At 47.8% G+C, this 16,568-nt stretch overlaps 1 protein-coding gene across 13 annotated transcripts in view; it reads left to right on the top strand.

The window, feature by feature from the left end:
- Positions 1–9,040: 9,040 nt before the first annotated feature.
- The window catches only part of INO80E (INO80 complex subunit E), a 657,413-nt gene continuing 649,885 nt past the window's right edge, over positions 9,041–16,568 (top strand). For 3 of the 13 annotated variants that reach the window (XM_069651988.1, XM_069651989.1, XM_069651982.1), the window contains exons 1-3: positions 9,048–9,133; positions 12,880–12,984; positions 13,321–13,412. The gene's annotated coding sequence lies outside the window, so the exon portion shown is untranslated. Of the gene's footprint in view, positions 9,145–9,590; positions 9,621–12,879; positions 12,985–13,320; positions 13,413–16,568 lie in introns of those variants that run through there. The other 10 variants (XM_069651976.1, XM_069651985.1, XM_069651983.1 and 7 more) reach the window with 10 other exon arrangements.

The following is a 16,568-nucleotide window of genomic DNA, read 5'->3' as shown; positions in this document are numbered from 1 at the left end:
ACAACTAGGTCTCTTAAAGGAGGAATTGGAAGATAAACTTAAACAAAAAATGGCTCAAATGGTGATAGCGCGGGGAGTACGCAGCAAAGGGAATATTTGCTGATTAGGGGGCAATTTGATGTTTTGCATACTAGGTCTGCAGAGCGTTTATTGCTCTACCTCCAATAGAGGTATTTTGTCAAAGCCAATAAGGAAGATCGCCTGTTAGCAAGGTTGATTAGAAAAAAAAGTAGCATTGAGGACAATCTTTCAAATAAAGGCGAGGGGGGAGGGGCAAGAAAGCAATGCTCTACCTGACATCATTTCGGTCATCACTGAATATTATTCATCCGTGTACACATCAGATTCCCCTGAGGAGGGAGCCCAAAGAGATTACCTGTCCCATTGCCCTCTTCCTAAGATCACTCCTCATGAACAGGAAGAACTTGAGGGAGACATTACTGCCGAAGTAGTAAGGGCGGCTATAGCTGCCTAGCTATAAGGAAAGGCCACGGGCCAATACGGTTTTCCAGCCTGTTTCTACAAAACCTTTAGAGAGACACTGATACTGCGCTTAGTCCAGCTCTTCAACTCTTTTGGGGTGTAGAAGGGCAGGGTGTATCACCCCGACAATGTAAGAAGCCATGGTTGTGCTGTTGCCTAGGCTGGGTAAGGAGGTCACCCTATGCGGTTCGTACCGGTCGATTGGCCTTATTAATCTGGACACAAAGATCTACACCAAGGTTCTGGTGTCACGCCTGGATAAGCTCCTCCTCAAACTGATCGATCCCGACCAATTGTGATTTATTAGGCATCGGAAGACCTCCGATAACATTCGGCGGGTCTGTCATCTGATTGAAAATAAATCTAGAACCCCTGCACTTATACGGGTCAAATGGCCATTCCCCTTCCATAACATGGAGGTTATGGGATTTGGTTCTAAATTCCTTTCAATGGTAAGAGCTAATTAGTGAACTCCGTCCTTGCACCTGGAAATCAACGGGAAACTTTCTCAGAGGATCAAGGTCTCACGAGGCACTAAAAGCAGGGTTGCCCGCTCTCCCCACTTTTATACGCGATTCACCTGGAGCCACTCTTGGCCAGCATTAGGGCCACTCCGGATATTAGGGGGATTCCCTTTGGTGGTGAGGAGAATAGAGTCGCAGCGTTTGGGGATTGCATGCTCCTCTTGATAACAGAACCAGAAACCTTTAAACATTCCCTTTTAAACAAACCTCATTCCCATTAAACATGACCGTCCCGTCAGAAAAGGTTTAGGAATTGTGGGGTATAGTACCCTATAGATGGGCGGAAACCAGCATTAGATATTTGGAGGTCCAGATTACTGGTTCTCTTGGTACTACCTGCCTTTCGTGGAAAAGCTGCTCTTGCTGCTGGCGGAATGGGTGCCTTTATCAATATCCTGGATCGGGAGGGTAAATGCCCTTTGATTTTGCCAAAGGTCTTGTAATATGTCATAGCCCTGCCAGTGGGTGGTTCCCCAAGGTTTGTTAGGACCCTTCAAAAACATGTGGGGTCATTTATTTGGAACTGCAAGAGACCCAGGGTAGCTATGCAGATGCTAATGTCTCCCAGAAGCAAGGGAGGGTTGGGAGCGCCAAACTTCTGCCTCCATTTCGTTGCAGCTCAAATCAGAGTGATCTGGGATTGGTTCAAGGGCGATTGCAGGAAGGTCTGGTGTTGAATGGACAGAGCGGTGGCGGGCTCATCGCTGGACGAGATGTTGTGCCGACCCAAGGGGGAATTGACCTGCAAACAAGTACCGTAGCAGGATGGAAGGTGAACTTGACCACCTCCCCCTCCGTGCTGACATTGCTGTTTATGAATCCCCCTTTCACATTGGGGATGGAAAGGGGTGCCTTCAATGGGCGTGAGGCGGCCGGGTGCAGCAAACTGCTTGACATGTTCTCGGGTCAGGACATTAAATCCTTTGCACAGTGCAAGCAGGAATTGAGGCTAGAGTAGGCAGAAGAGGTACCGCTACTCAACTGAGGCATTCAATTACAAACCCAATGGTCTGGTCAGCGGCCACCAGGGATCTCACCCCCTTTGAACGGTTCGTAGCGACGGACACGGGGGACAGGCATTTGGTAGTAGCGTTATAAGGGATTATAGCACAAGGGCCAAGGAGCCAGGCATGGTACTATAAGGAGCATAGGGAAACTGAAGTGGGGCAGCCAGTGGAGGGGGAACTTTGGACTCAGTTATGGGCAGATATCCCCAAGCTCACGCGGGCCTTCCAGGTTCAGGAGATGTGGGTTAAGATAATGGTCCAATGGCATCTCAGATAAATGACATAAATTCTACTCAACTGCATTAGCGCTCTGCTGGAGGGGACGTGGGGAACTGGGATTGTGGAAGCATATCTGGTGGGAATGCCCAGTCATACAAGACATATGTCATCCTGATAGTGGCGGCAACACTTGTGGTGGCACAAGTGGAAACAAAAAGCTGCCCCCACAGAACACAAATGGGTTAGTAAAATCTGGAACTTTGTGGCACTGGAGTGGGTGGCCTATCTGATTCAAGTGGTTTCTCTCAGACTGGGACATTGTCCTGCATCTCGCTCCACTTGGGGAGGACACCTTCACAGGAAGCTGGGATAAGATATGGTTGAAGTTTCTAGGGGAGACGCAGACTAAGGGTGGGCGGGCTGGTTCTCAAACGGTGCAAGGGCCCATACACTTGCTGGCAACTCACAGAAACTTGGGACCGGGAGCCATCCACAAAGTTGATTGACTCGGGACTGGGTGCGTTGTTGGTTACATGTATTGACATCACGGGGGATGGGAGAAGGTGGGGGCCAGGAGGGTGGGGTCATATGTGTTCTTACTGTTAAAAAGGCAATAAAAAAGTCTTAAAAAAAAAAGTGCATTGTTACTTTGCTGCCCTCACCAGCCAAAATCAGCTTCTTGCCCCAGCGCAAACACACACACATTCTTTACTCAACATTCACTCACTTATTCACACACAGCATTCACTCACTGCATGAGAGGAACAGAAGATACCTTCCCATACTTGTTATATGCCCCTGCACCTGTTCCAAATAGGCACATGGAAATGTCCCCCCCCCGAGCTTTGAAAAGTGCACCTCTTTTGAAAATCAGGGTTTACTTGAAAATGCCCAGAACCCCCTTTCCACCCTCTGCCTTGCGCAGTTGTGCATCAGGTGGGAAAAGAGCACCTAAATGTGCACAACTATGATGCAGATGCATACATTTAAATGTCCTTTGTGCACAGTTCACCACCTTTTTGGCACAATTTAAGTGAATGAGCATTCCATCAGTTGCACCAAACACGTTTTGAAATTGTGGCACGATGGCTTATCCCTACTGATCACTACTTTACAGTGTGGTTCGGGGTGTCAGAGGGGAATTAGGAATGGGAAAGGACACAGGAAGGAAAAAGTGCATGGGTTTTTTTCCTGTTTCTGCAGTCATTAACACCAGATTTGCTCATGAGCAAGTATTGTGTTAAATACTATTAGCTCCAGAGCAAATACTGTGACTGGAATCGTTAGCCCCAGAGTACATACTGTGCATGCCATCATTGTCGCAGAGCAGGTATTGTATCGGCGATTATAAGCCCCAGGGCACTTATGTCATATGTAACAGGTGAGAAGGGGTTACCAGTCATTTGGTCGACAACCAAATGGTCGAATGACCATTTGGTCGACACCAAATGGTCGAAATCCAAATGGTTGAATTTTTTTTTTTACATTTTTTTTTTTTTGGTGGGGTTACCCCCCAACTCCCCAACCCCCCTTTTTATATATTATTTTTTTTTTTAGCCAAACAAAACGGAAAAAATATATAAATAAATAAAAAAAACATTTCGACCATTTTTTTCCGATCATTTGATTTCGACCAAATGGTCATTCGATCTTTTTTTTTCGACCAAATGAGCGGACACCGTTAGAAGGTACTGTATCAAACGTCATTCGTTCCAGAGCAGGTACTGTGTTGGTAAATCGGTATCCCAGATCCAGTACAGTGTCTGTAATTATTTGCCCCAGGGCAGGTATTGTCAGATGTAGCTGATGGGCAGGTACATACTGGTATGGTATAGTTTATTTATGAAGCGCCTATACACAGGCAGTGTTTCAAAGCGCTCAAGGAGAGCGGAAACATGGGGGGGAGGGAACAACTGTCGCTCCAAGAACTTTAAATTCTGAGACGATAATAGTCTGCACAGGCAGAGTAAGTGCGTAAAATACATTTAACAGTTTGAGATACAGCAAATAGGCCTGACGGCGATTCTGCAGTTTTACCAGTGCAATTAAGGGGTGAAGAAAAGGGACAACAGACAGATGAACTTCAGGCATGGTGCGTACAGATCGTGCAAGTGCATAGACGGTCAAAGGGAGCAGAGGTCTAAGTGCACCCGGTTGGTGGATACTGGGGTAAGTGCAGAGAGAGCCACTCACTTGAGTTATTTCTCAAGTGCAGTGAGTGTGGGTGGGGAGTAGGGCCCCGAGGCAAGTGCAAAAGAGGACTGCTGGGGGTGCCAGGGACCTGTGAGAGAGAGAGGTACACCAGGCAGCCAGTCAGCAAGCTGTAAGGAAGAGGAGGGAGAGAGGGTAAGAGCAGAGAACTAGGTTAGCAGGGTAGAGTGAGAGCGAAAGAAGAGAAGAAGAGGGTCTTGAGGAGTTACCAGAACTTACGATCAGGCAAAAGACAGAGGATGGCAGGGAGGCACCTCCTGAAGATAAGGATCTTCCTCCAATTCTCTGCTTGGAGAACCGGCTCACTCGCAGAAGATTGGAGGTAGAAGGGCGGAGGGCTTGTGAGGGACAGCATTTAGGTAGGCAGGTCCCAGGCCCCATAAAGCCCTGTGAACAATGTAGAGGGTCTTGAACTTGATCCTTGCAGCCACCGGGAGCCAGTGAAGGGATTTCAGCGCTGGAGAGATGTAGTCCCTGGGCTTGAGGCCAATAATAAGTCTTGCGGTTCTGTTCCGGATGTGTTGCAGAGGTTGCAGGGGGGAAGAGGGGAGGTTGAGGAAGAGGCTGTTGCAATAGTCCATTCTTGAGACAACAGTGAGAAATGGCAGAGAACCTCTGAGGGGGTGTAGTTGATTAGAGATGTCCGAAATGTGAGAGGAGAAGGAGAGAGTGGAGTCAAAAATGACCACGTGTCTTGCCTCATGTGTGGGCCAAGGGAGGCCGGCCAGAATGAAAGTGGGAAAGCGGGAGCAGGGCACCCAATGCGAACGATCTCAGCCTTACTGGCATTGAGGCAGAGGTTGTTTGCAGCATACCATGACTGAATAGCGGACAGACATGTAAGCGAGGAGGAGGAGGCGGCTGAGAGTTGCCTGAAAGATAGTTGCGTGTCATCTGCGTAGCATTGGAAGCTAGAGGGGAAAGTGGCAATCACACGTGCCAGGGCAGCCATATAGACGTTGAAGAACCAGGGGGATAGGTTAGATACCTGGGGAACGCCACAGGTTGAGAGAGCTATATCTGAGAAACAGGCTCAGAGTTCCACCTTGGAATGGCGGTCAGAGAAAAAGGAGGTTAACCACGCCAGAATCTGACCTGTGATTCCAAGGGTGTCGTGGAGATTGTGCGATCAGGATGCTGTTGTTAACCATGTCAAAGGCAGAGGAGAGGTCAAGGAGAATGAGGCCAGAGGGAGTGTTAGTGTCAAGATTTGAGAGCAGGTCTTCACAGGTGCTCACAAGAGCAGTTTCTGTGCCTCTGGATGCTCTAAAGCCAGATTGATGGCCATGGAAGCAACCAATAGATTCAGTGTGGAGGGTCGGCTGAGAGATAGCCAACTTCTCCAGGAAAGGAGTGATGGAGATAGGACGGCAGTTTGCCGAAAGGAGGGGTCGGCAGAGGGTTTTTTGAGCAGAGGGTGCATAATGGAGTGCTTAAGGGCGGCTGGGGAAACTCCAGTGGAAAAGGAGAGATTGCAGAGATCACCCAAGGCTGGGGCGAGGGAGTCAATATTGTCTTTAATGGTTTTTGAGGGGCAGGAGTCCACCTGTTTGGATGAAGCCTTCATAGAACTGACTTGTCTGGTGACCTCATCAGGTTTGACGGGAGAGAGAGAAGAGAGGGTAATCGGAAACAAGGGAGGCTCTGGTGTTGGTGTATGCTGCTGTGGTGAGGAGGAGAGGGTGGGAAGGATGTCTTGAGTTTTTGTGATGAAGTGTGCAGCCAGGGCCGAGCAAAGGTCCTGGGTGCGTGTGACAGAAGAGGCTGCTGCAGGATTGGCAAGTTCCTTGCAGACATTGAAAAGTTTGGGCGTGCTATTTGATGCTGCGGAGATGCAGACTTGAATGAAGACTCTTTTTTTGGAGTGGATGCCTTTGAAGGAAGTGGCAGGCCAGTTTGTCAGATGGTTCGCCTGATGCGTTCCATTTCTGCTCAGCTGCCCTACACTTGCGTTTAAGAGCAGCCAGGTCGGAGTCGTAGCAAGAGTTGCACTTTTATGAAGGCTTCAGTCGGACCCTCATGACAGGGCAAGAGTGTTGGAGATAGAGAGAGAAGACTGAGGTTAGCAAGGGCTGTGTCAGGGTGGGTGTCAGCCGACGGAAGGAGTGGAGGAGAGTAGGTGGAGGCAAAGGCAGCCGCTCTCCCTTTTTTCATGGGTCTGGTGACTTTGAAGCCGAGTGGCAGTGCTGGGTGTTTTGCTGCAAGAGGAGAGGAGAGCTTCAGGTGTGTTGAGAGAAGAGAGTGGTCAGTCCAAGAGAGGGAGGATGTGGGAGATATGCCAGTAGAGTAGAGATGAGAGGATCCAAGGTGTGGGCCTGTATCGGAAGTTATTAGCTCCAGAGCAGGTATTGTGTCTGCACTCATTCACAGAGAGTCAAAATAGGAGACGGGTTACCCCTCCCTTATTTAATAAAGAGCACTCAATGCTCACCTTTTCCAGATTACCTAACCATCAGCTGTTATTTATGCTTCAGGTTTATAAAACAGAGTATCATACTACTCAAATGTTTTTGTGTTCCAACAACAAGTTATTAGTATAATAGATAAAAAAGGCTAGAAAACGGCTTCATCGCCAAGACCACTAACCACTAACCCATGCCCCCTCCATCCAGCTCCCACCAGTCCCTGGGCTCTCCCCACCCAGCACAGTCCCAGTGGCAGCTGGTGAATTTTTAAGGTGGAGAGGCATAAAGATTTTACCCAGATATGCCATAGTGACCGAGCATAGCGAGCTAGCTCGAACCAATGACATGGGGTTCTCCCCCCCAGGAAATATTTGTAAATGATGGGTTAGAATGCAGCATTTTAGAGTACGCTTTTAAAAAAAGAATTGGGTAAAAAGCCAAAAATCTGTAAAAAAATATGAAGACACAAATGTTTCTGAAAACAATTTAGAGAACACATGTCTACAAGATTTTAAGTGCAATACTGCTAGCAGATTCCTAGCTGTTTATGTCTGCGAAAACGTGTTATATCAGTGCTTATGCTTCAAAGGTACTAATAGAAAGATTTCTTCTGATAGAAGAAGGCAGCTGTGAGTGAGTTCATTTGGATGGCATGCACTGCTGGTTAGCTTTTGGCACTGGACGTCACTGCACGAAGACTAGAAGGGTAAAGCAGGGCTAGTTGTTAAACAATAGTGTTTTAAGGAGGCCACTTACACAAAGACGATTATAGGCCTCAAGCCCAGGGACCGTATCTCTCCAGGACTGAAATCTCTACATTGGCTCCCAGTGGCTGCGAGGATTAAGTTCAAAACCCTCTGCATTTTCCACAAGGCCTTCTGGGGCCTGGGGCCTAAATACCTTCAACTCTCTCTTCCTAAATATCTTCCTTCCCGAGCCCTTCGCTCATCCGTCTCCAACTCCCTCAGGGTCAGCCGCTTCTCGAAGCAACGAGCTGGGGGTAGATCTCTCTCCACGGCAGGGGCCTCCCGCTGGAACAGCCTTCCTGCCTCCCTGAAACTTGAGGAGAACCATCTCCGGTTCCGGAAGCACCTCAAAACCTTCCTCTTTGCTTCTGCTTTCTTTCTACCTCTCCCCTGCTAAATTATTCACTGAAACTGTACTGAATCTGCAACTGGGCCACCCTCACCGACCTCGGTCCTGGGCCCAGCCACTCTCCACTTGCACTGCCTCCCTGGTAACCCCTGCACTGTGGGACTGTCTCTGTATCCCTACAGCCCCCCCTTCCCAGCACTTGTCTGCACTTGCCACCAGCTGGCCCTATTTATTTATTTTTTATTCTACTTACTTTGTCCTGCACTTCCCACTCCCCTTCCCCTTTTTCCCTTCCCCCTACCCCTGCACTTGCGCGGTCTGAATGACACCTGGCCTAGTAGGATCGTTGTCTGTCTTCCCTTTGTTCCCCCCTCCCTGCCTCGTCTCGCCTTGAAACACTTGTGTATAGGCGCGTTACAAATGCCATATCGTATCATATCATAGTATAGTCTCTGTTTTTGGCACTATAATAAGCAGAACGCTTGATAACACCTGTCATTACATGGAATAGAGCCATTGGTTAGCAACGTTTTGAGGTTGGCCCCTTGGACATGAGGCCGCGGCCCCTAAGGTGGTCATGACCCACCGTTAGAATCCTGCTGGTGTAGTAGGTGCACAGGTGAACAGTACCGTAAATGAGCTTCGGAGCAGATACTGTGTCTACAATACCAACAGGCTGCCCAGTGTTATTTCAGAACCAGATCTTTGGAAAGTCACCTAGTTTCAATTTTTTATTTCAACTTGTGATGTGTACAATACAACGGATTACAGCTTCAACTGTAGCGTCTTCAACGTGCATTTTCAGAGGCTGCAAAAGGGCTCCTCTTACCGATATAACAACATAGTGGTGAGAATGATCTAAGTTAATGGATGCTAAAAGAAACGCATATTGTAAAAAATAATACAAGCGCTGGATAGCAAGCACTCACGCACCTTATGCTGCCTGCAAACAAAATTGCTCGTTTGGTCATTTATGTGGCTTTTATTATCAATTGAAACACTCATTAAAGTCCCCATGAGACCCTATAGCATTGTTAGTTTCAAAGTTTGCCGACATTTTCTGAAATGCCTTTAGGCGTCATGACGTAAACGTCTTGACGTTCCACGTGGGACATCTACTTGTTTAGGAAGAGAATCACGGAGAAAGGACGACTGCATGCAATGCACTGGCAGGTTTATTTAGGTGCCGGTGGGTTTGATGTATGTTGTTGTTTTGACTTTGGCTGCAGTAACAGCGGGTTTGTGTTTTCTCTGGGCTGGTAACTGGTATCACCCGTTCCACCCTCTGCCACAAACATAAGTGGTTAATGGTCTTGTGGGTTGGAGTGGAGGGGGAATTCCCTTGCCATGATTTATGTAACTTTACTGTGTTTTCGAGGTGAGGGGTTATGATTTATTTATTTATTACTTAATATTTATAAAGCGCACATTTGAACATTGCACGCAAATGTGCCTAATTTTACTGCTCAGTGCTGCCAGGCATCAACAGCAGGAGTGGCAGCATGTTACTCACTCCCCTTTTCTTGGCCACACTCCCTAAGGCAGGCGTGTCCCTTTACTGCAGTGGCAGAGGAGGACGCACAAGCACTCGCGCTGAGCTGCAACCCTCCTTGCTTGTTATACCACCTCTTTCTGGTGGTTGTAGGGGCCGCAAGACATTGGTTGGCCGGACACAGGTGACCGGGTGTCTGGGCCGCATCATCTCCTCCCGCAGGCAGGAGTCACTGCTGTTGATGGAGCAGCAGTCCTGGCCAGTCCTCTCTTCCCTTCTCTCTGGATGGATAACTGGGCAGTTGGTGTCCCAGTTCGGGGCTGGTAGGAATCGCACCTGGGGCCACATCGGCCTGGTCCATTGATAGTGGGCCCGGTACGGTGACACTAGTGGCAAGGCTTTGGGGCCACTTGCTGCCTAGTTATCTCCCCCAGGCAGGAGTGTGGGCAGGAAGCTGTCAGTAGCAGAGGGCGCACACCAGTGGCAGGGTGCTGGGGCCACTTCTTTCAGTAGCAGAGGGTCCACACACCGCAGGGACTAAGAAGATCGGGAGCTGGCTGCTTCCCTTTTCTGTCCTGGTCATTTCACTGGGGTCTGCATAAAAGGAGCTGGTCAGACAAACTAGATTGCCTAAATGAGGCGCACAGTATGTAATTAAAATCACTGCCTTTTGTTTGCCCCAGCACTGAGTGTTCATAAGTCAGTGGCCTGGGTCCATCTTGTGGCAAATGGTCTTTCACCCACCTTGTGACACGCTGCAGCGGCCGCACAGTTACTTTCTTATTCTCGTGGCGGATGCACCCTCTTCTTGGAGGACAGCGGCAAGGGAGGATCTGCCAGCGGAGCGCCGGGCATGGCATCACCCCTCTTTTCCAGGGCGGTGGATGCCGCCTCCTCCTTTCACCATCCTTTTTTATTTGGATGGGGAGAAAAATGTGGGACAGCAGGGATGAGGCACATCGCAGGGGTTCTTCCTCCTCTTGGCCATTGATGTGGGGCCCGGCGGTGGTCACGCGGCCGGCCTCACAGGTGCTGGGGGGCCAAACACCATGTTGGTGTGCCGCGGTCACCCAGACTTATAGATGTTGCACGGCAGGACCCTGTGAGGCTATGGGGCACGGCCCGGGTGCAAGGGGCACCTTGGATGCCAGCAGCACCCTGGATGGTTGTTGCCTGCGCTGGACCCAGGGCACCAGGCTGGTCTGGGGGGCCCAGAGCAGCAGGGCCCTGCAGGACCACGATCACACAGTGTGGGCCTGTAGGCCAGGGCTGCAGGACCGTGATCGCACGGTGTAGTCCTGCAGGCCCAAAGTGAGAGACAGAGACAATAGGACTTCCATTGTTGGATTATGCAGCCGCTCTGTTACATGTGCCTGTAGGGGTTCCTTTTATTATCTTGGACCATGACACAGTCATGGCCCATCTCAAAAGGGCAATACACTTGAAAGAGACACGTCACATTAAAAGGGCAATAGACTTGGGAGGGTCACACAACAACTATGCTAGTATACAGTGAAAATGCAGACTCCTACATAGACTTGCCAGCATGATAACAGTCGAGTATTTTGCCTTAAAACTAGCCATACTGTAGAGCAGAGGTCTTCAATCTGAGGGGCGTGGCCACATGCCTGGGGGGGCGAAGGGGCATGTGACCGAGGAAGGCAAGTTTTTGCTGCACTGTGCACAGCGAGCTACTGGTCCCCCATGAACATGCTCAGTCAGTGCAACGTGATGGGGGCGTGGCCACGAAACAGGAAATAAACGCAGCCTGGACGTGTGCTGCTTCTGCAATTGGATCGCGCGTCCAGGCTGCGTTGTTGCTTCTTGCTGCTGCCGCCAGCATCGTCTTGCTTAGTAATTGTTGTGAGCGTTTCAGGCCTTTTCCGGTGCTCCTGCTCCCCTCTTCCCCAGTGGACCGACAAAGGCAGCCGCATGGGCAGAGGAGGAGAGCAGGGCGGCTGGATCACTGCAATGCCGGCCCCCCTGTGCCCCTCTCCCTCTGCACCCTCACCGTGGGGGCCACGGGGGAGAGGAGGCGAGCACTGACGTTGGCACACATTGCCGGTGTTGTATGATATCCGGTACCTCCACAGCAGATTACTGGAGCCCAGCAATCAGTTGTGGGGTAGCCAGATATCATACAACACCGCCCCCCCTGCTTTGGCTGCCCCTCTGTCTCGTCACCCATCTGGTCCATGGGCTGGCTCTGGCCGGGTTTGAGTTCAGGCATCAGATGTCTGCCTGGATCTCAGGACCCGACCTACCTCAGCCCTGACCAGGCTTTATCAGCCCCCAGCCTCGCTGAGGGAAGGTGGGGGCCCAGTAACCTGCTCTTCGCTGTGCTCCTTTCCTCAGTTGTCAATTGCACATTTCCTGGCTCTGTTTGGTCATCCCATTTGTTTTCTTCTGCCCTGAAAAGGACACAATGGGAATCAATGGGCCATGAACATCACTGGGGCCTGAAGGGGGGCATCACTGTTGAAAGCAGCATTCTACATGCTGGGCACATTATTGTTGTTCAAATGTGCATTTTACACCTTCATAAGAAAAGTAATTTCTAAACTCAAAAATACTTCAGAAACTTGCATTCACTAGTTTTCTTTGAAATTCTGTTTGAGTCCCACACCAATACTCTGTAATTTGTGTGCCCCTTGCTTTCTGTTTTATCGCAGGTTATATTTTTAAAGTTGTTATGTTTGTCAAACTGGTTAATCAGAAATAAATGCTTCCGTTGTGCTGACAGTAGTTATAAGGAAATTAAACTATGGGTTCATGGGCGCCAGAAAAAACCCTAGCCCAACCCATCCTCTGGCCAAACACATTTTATAGCACTTCCTTTTAAATAAGGAATTGCAAAAAGTCATACGATTAACACATTTTGCATATTTCTATGTGTATGTCAACCTGCTGGGGCACTATATGCTGCAGAGGTGCCCACGTGCCGGACATGACAGCTGTGGCAGAGTCTGCTGCTCCCAGCGCTGTCACCGGACTGCAGTAAAAGCTAAATGGCTATTACTCGATGTTTCTGTAAGTTATCTCGGTGGGTTCAGCACTACCGTGTCAGATTCTATGTAAGATATATAGATGAATGATTGGCATGCCAGCAGACTGGACTTCGCAACTATTCTATGCAGGAAATAGAACGGGTAAAATGTAACAAGCTGATACTTTGTTTCTCTCGCTCTGTATTGTTTTTTGTTGCTGTGACTGACTAGGAGTCATGTTTTCAGGTATGTGCTCTAACTGCTCTCTGTTCTCTCTGCCAGCTGGGGTGGACTGGCCTATAGGGAACCTTGGAGATTTCCCAGTAGGACTCTGCACCCTAGGTCCCTTTTGTGTGCGGGCGAGGTTGTGCGCTGACTGGCAGAGTGTAGTGCGCCAGTATTGGTAAGGTCAGTCTGTTAGGTCTATAATATTTGTTTTTTATTTTGCTTTTTCAGTTGCAGGAACATAAATTGGATCTATCATCCCATCTAGGACAGCAAAGTCCCCAGCAGCAGTGGCCCAATCATACATCCTGACATCTGTAGTAGAACTTGCTGGCGGTAAGGATGCCTATACATTTTTTTTAAACGACTGTATTTTGCTGTGGTTGAAGGTGGGGCAATTAATGGTATATTTAGGAGTCTCAACCAGGGATTTCAAACCTATTTTTGAGACTTCCTTTGTCTTGTCCAGTTTGAGGGTGCAGGGGTAACTGAAAGTTCATGTCTGATGTGGGAGCTGCATTTACAGTGCACTGTGTACTCTCTCCTGGTTTCCCAGCTTTGGGACCTGCTTATTAGCTGATGCCTAAAGCCCAAGAGCTGGTTTTAGCCCCTGCTCATCTAATCTTTTCTCAGGCAGACCCATTTATCATTGACTTTTTGTTTTCATTGCAGCAGCATCGCTCCAATCGTCAGTGCATCAACCTAACCACCTGTGTCCCAGCAAGAAATATTCAGTGAAGCACTTGACCCAGTCACGCAGGCAGGTAAGGATTTATTTTCCCTTTGTACCATTGGTTGAGTAGAAGTGCTGAAGTTTTATATCGGCCTTGTGCAATGTGCATCCAGGTGGGGTTTTCGCCGCCAATCTGTGGCCTAATTCAGGACCACAGTTCAAAAAGAATTCGAGCTAAGACTTCACGATCTGAACAGGGAGTCTTCTGAGACCTGTATCAATGTTTCTGATCCATTATAGCGAGGGGCTCCCCTGACCCCCATGCCTGCTTGTCACATGGTTCCTTTTGGATTTTTGCATGTGGTGTTTGCCATTTTAACTCTTTTTGTTTGAGGCATTTTTAATTTTTGAAAACTTAATGGTTTTTAAAAACGAACCTGACATACAGTAAAGTGGGGGGTTTGCAATATTTTCACATGTTCAGGCTTCTTTTTGAGAGGGATCATTTCCTAGTGCCCAAAGATGGTAGTAATCTAAAAAAAAAAGCAGGAGAGGTGGAAACAGACAAAGGAAATGCTAAAATGCGGAAATATGATGGCTCTTATTTGAACTTTGGGTTCACATGGATTGCAGTTGCTGGAGAAGTTAAGCCGCAGTGTGTGTTTTGTGGCGCTATAGCCAGAAGCCAACAAAATGAAGGCGGCATTCAGAAACAAAACATCCAGATTTAGCGAAAAAGCCCAGGGATTTCTTTGTACGACAGCTGCAAGGCATAAAAAATCAAAAAGACACAGTTAAAAATGTGGCCTCAGTACCTGTAAATGCTTTGAAAGCTTCTTACCACATAAACAAAAAGCCATTTACAGATGCTGAGAAAGTGATTCTGCTAACAATTCTCGCTGTCAACTGGGTAATGCTTGGTGACGGTGCAGCAGAGAAATCCAAAAGTATGCCTATCTGACACCACAATTTTCCCCCGAATCACTGACCTGTCCTCTGATATCAGTACAGAATTGATATTGCGCTTCATACAGTCTGTTTCCCCTACAGTTGGATGAGGCCACTGACATTTCAAAAGAAGCTCATTTGATTGCTTATGTGAGGTACTGCCATGGAAAATAAATATTGGAGGATTTCTTATTTTGTAAACCAATTTGAGGCAGAGCAACTGCATCTGATCTCTTTAACATTGTTAACCATTTCCTAAGTTCCCACTGCCTAAAGTCGGAGGCGTGTGTTAGTATTTGCACGGATGGTGCTCCTTCGATGTGTGGTGCTAGAGCTGGGTAAAATGCAAAAGTGTTGGCAGTAGCTCTACATATATTGTGGACACACTGCATGGATAAACCAGGAACATTTGCCTGTGTGCAATATGGGGAATGAACTGAGGTGTGCTCTAGCACTTTGAAGTGTTGTCTTGGTGCTAGATGGAATTCAGAATAAAATATCGCAGACCAGATAATCGGACAAACTCAAGGTAGTTGGTAAAATACTGCTTTTATCGCAATAAATAAAAGCAGGGCACTCACCCCAGCATCAAGGCTGATGTAAATTAGCTCACATTCAATTCTAATCAAATACTTTATACTCCATATGTCACTATTTGTGAAATCATGCTGCGTGGTGAATAATAAAACCCAACAGGTGGAGTGATTGTGTTGGGGGAACATATCTACTGTATAGTTTCTAAGTGTTAGTGCCTTGTTGGTGGCACCTTGTCTGTAGGAAACAGCCTGGGCTACTTCTTTACACGTGTCATTATTACGTTAGAGAATATGGCAGCGAAATAGTGCTTTGCGATAGTGTATGTTAAAGTGCTATACCTACCTCTCATTGGTTGGCAACCCTTTCCAACCTTGACGTTCGGCCCCGCTAGCAGCATGTATGTGAAATCGAAACCCAGGTGCCATGAGTTACGTCAACTTTCCCCTTGTTCTCCCAGTTAATTCGACTATCTCTCATCAGTAGGCCTTAAACCAATGTCTTCCATCTGAAGTTGACTTTGCCGGCCTGCTCACTGTCCTGGAACATTTAAGGGAGTGTAGGCACGCCACTATCTTCTCCTGAAGCTTAATGAATAGTCTTTGTTCACGCGCTCCCACACTCCCTGGATGTATACCAATTGACCTTTTCACAATTGACCTCTGGAGAATTGACCTAATTTAAAAGTTTGATTAGGACATATATGCGGGGGAAACCCCCCGCAACCTCCCACTCAGTCCCCTTTATATTATTTATAATCCAAAACCAACCCAATACATACATAACATAACTAAAATAATATAAAGGTCAATTAGGACCACTATAATTAGGTCAATTAGGACAAAAGTCAATTGTAAAAGGTCAATTTGGGTAATACCCACTCCCTATCTCGTGCTATGGGACTGTGAATTTGTCAATTTCGTCCTTGAATTGATTTTAATTGGCGGGTGCAGTTACCCTCTCAGGCCTTTATAGACTTGCTCACTCTACCTCACATAGGCTTTTGTCATCTTGTTTATACAATACTTGGCTTCCATAAATGTTACCATCCTTCATTATCTTGAGTGAAATATGTCCGACGCATGTGGTCTGATCGTCAACTCACTTTGTGCTCTTTATTCATCTCCTGAAATAGCCTTCTTGGTTCTAGGCCAATGTACTCCTTTATTTTGCACACAGACCATTTTTCAATCGTGTCTTCATCTCACCACCCTGGGCTCGTACTTCTGAGGGAGCTGGGTTGAGATTGTCATGAGCCATCGTCCATTTTCTGCTAATGCCCGTTCTAAATGTTGTTTATATACCTGTCCAGCAAGCTTCTACACACTTACTTTCTACCTGGCGTTACTGCAAATGTGTAACACAAAGGTTTGGACATTTACCAACTGTATTCAAGTTGAAGTGAGAGTAACCAAAGAATAGTCTGTTTTCCAAAGCCGGGTAGTCAGCCTGTTCTTTGGAATAAAACCACCGTGGTTGAGGGCACAGTTATTTCTCACAGAGAAAGAAACTACTGTGGGTTTTAACGTCCACAGGGGCAAGGCTGTGTAGGAAGACAGGAAAGGATAGATTTGAGTTCTAAATGTCCCTTCCTGCTGGACTCGTCTGTCCCTGTGTAGCGCTGCTGGGCCGCCTACAAAAACAGGGGATAGAATAAGAAGAGACACTAACTTCTTCTAGATGTTATGCACCATTCAGCCTTGCATCAATGTGCCCGTCAACCATTCCCTCCCTATGTGTTAGCATGGGGAGAGACAAATACCCG

This window comes from Ambystoma mexicanum, chromosome 3p (genome assembly GCF_040938575.1).
Source record: "Ambystoma mexicanum isolate Mex_15411 chromosome 3p, UKY_AmexF1_1, whole genome shotgun sequence".
Classification (NCBI taxonomy): Eukaryota; Metazoa; Chordata; class Amphibia; order Caudata; family Ambystomatidae; genus Ambystoma; species Ambystoma mexicanum.
The sequence above is the reverse complement of the archived record's forward strand: the minus strand, read 5'-3'. Positions and strand labels throughout refer to the sequence as shown.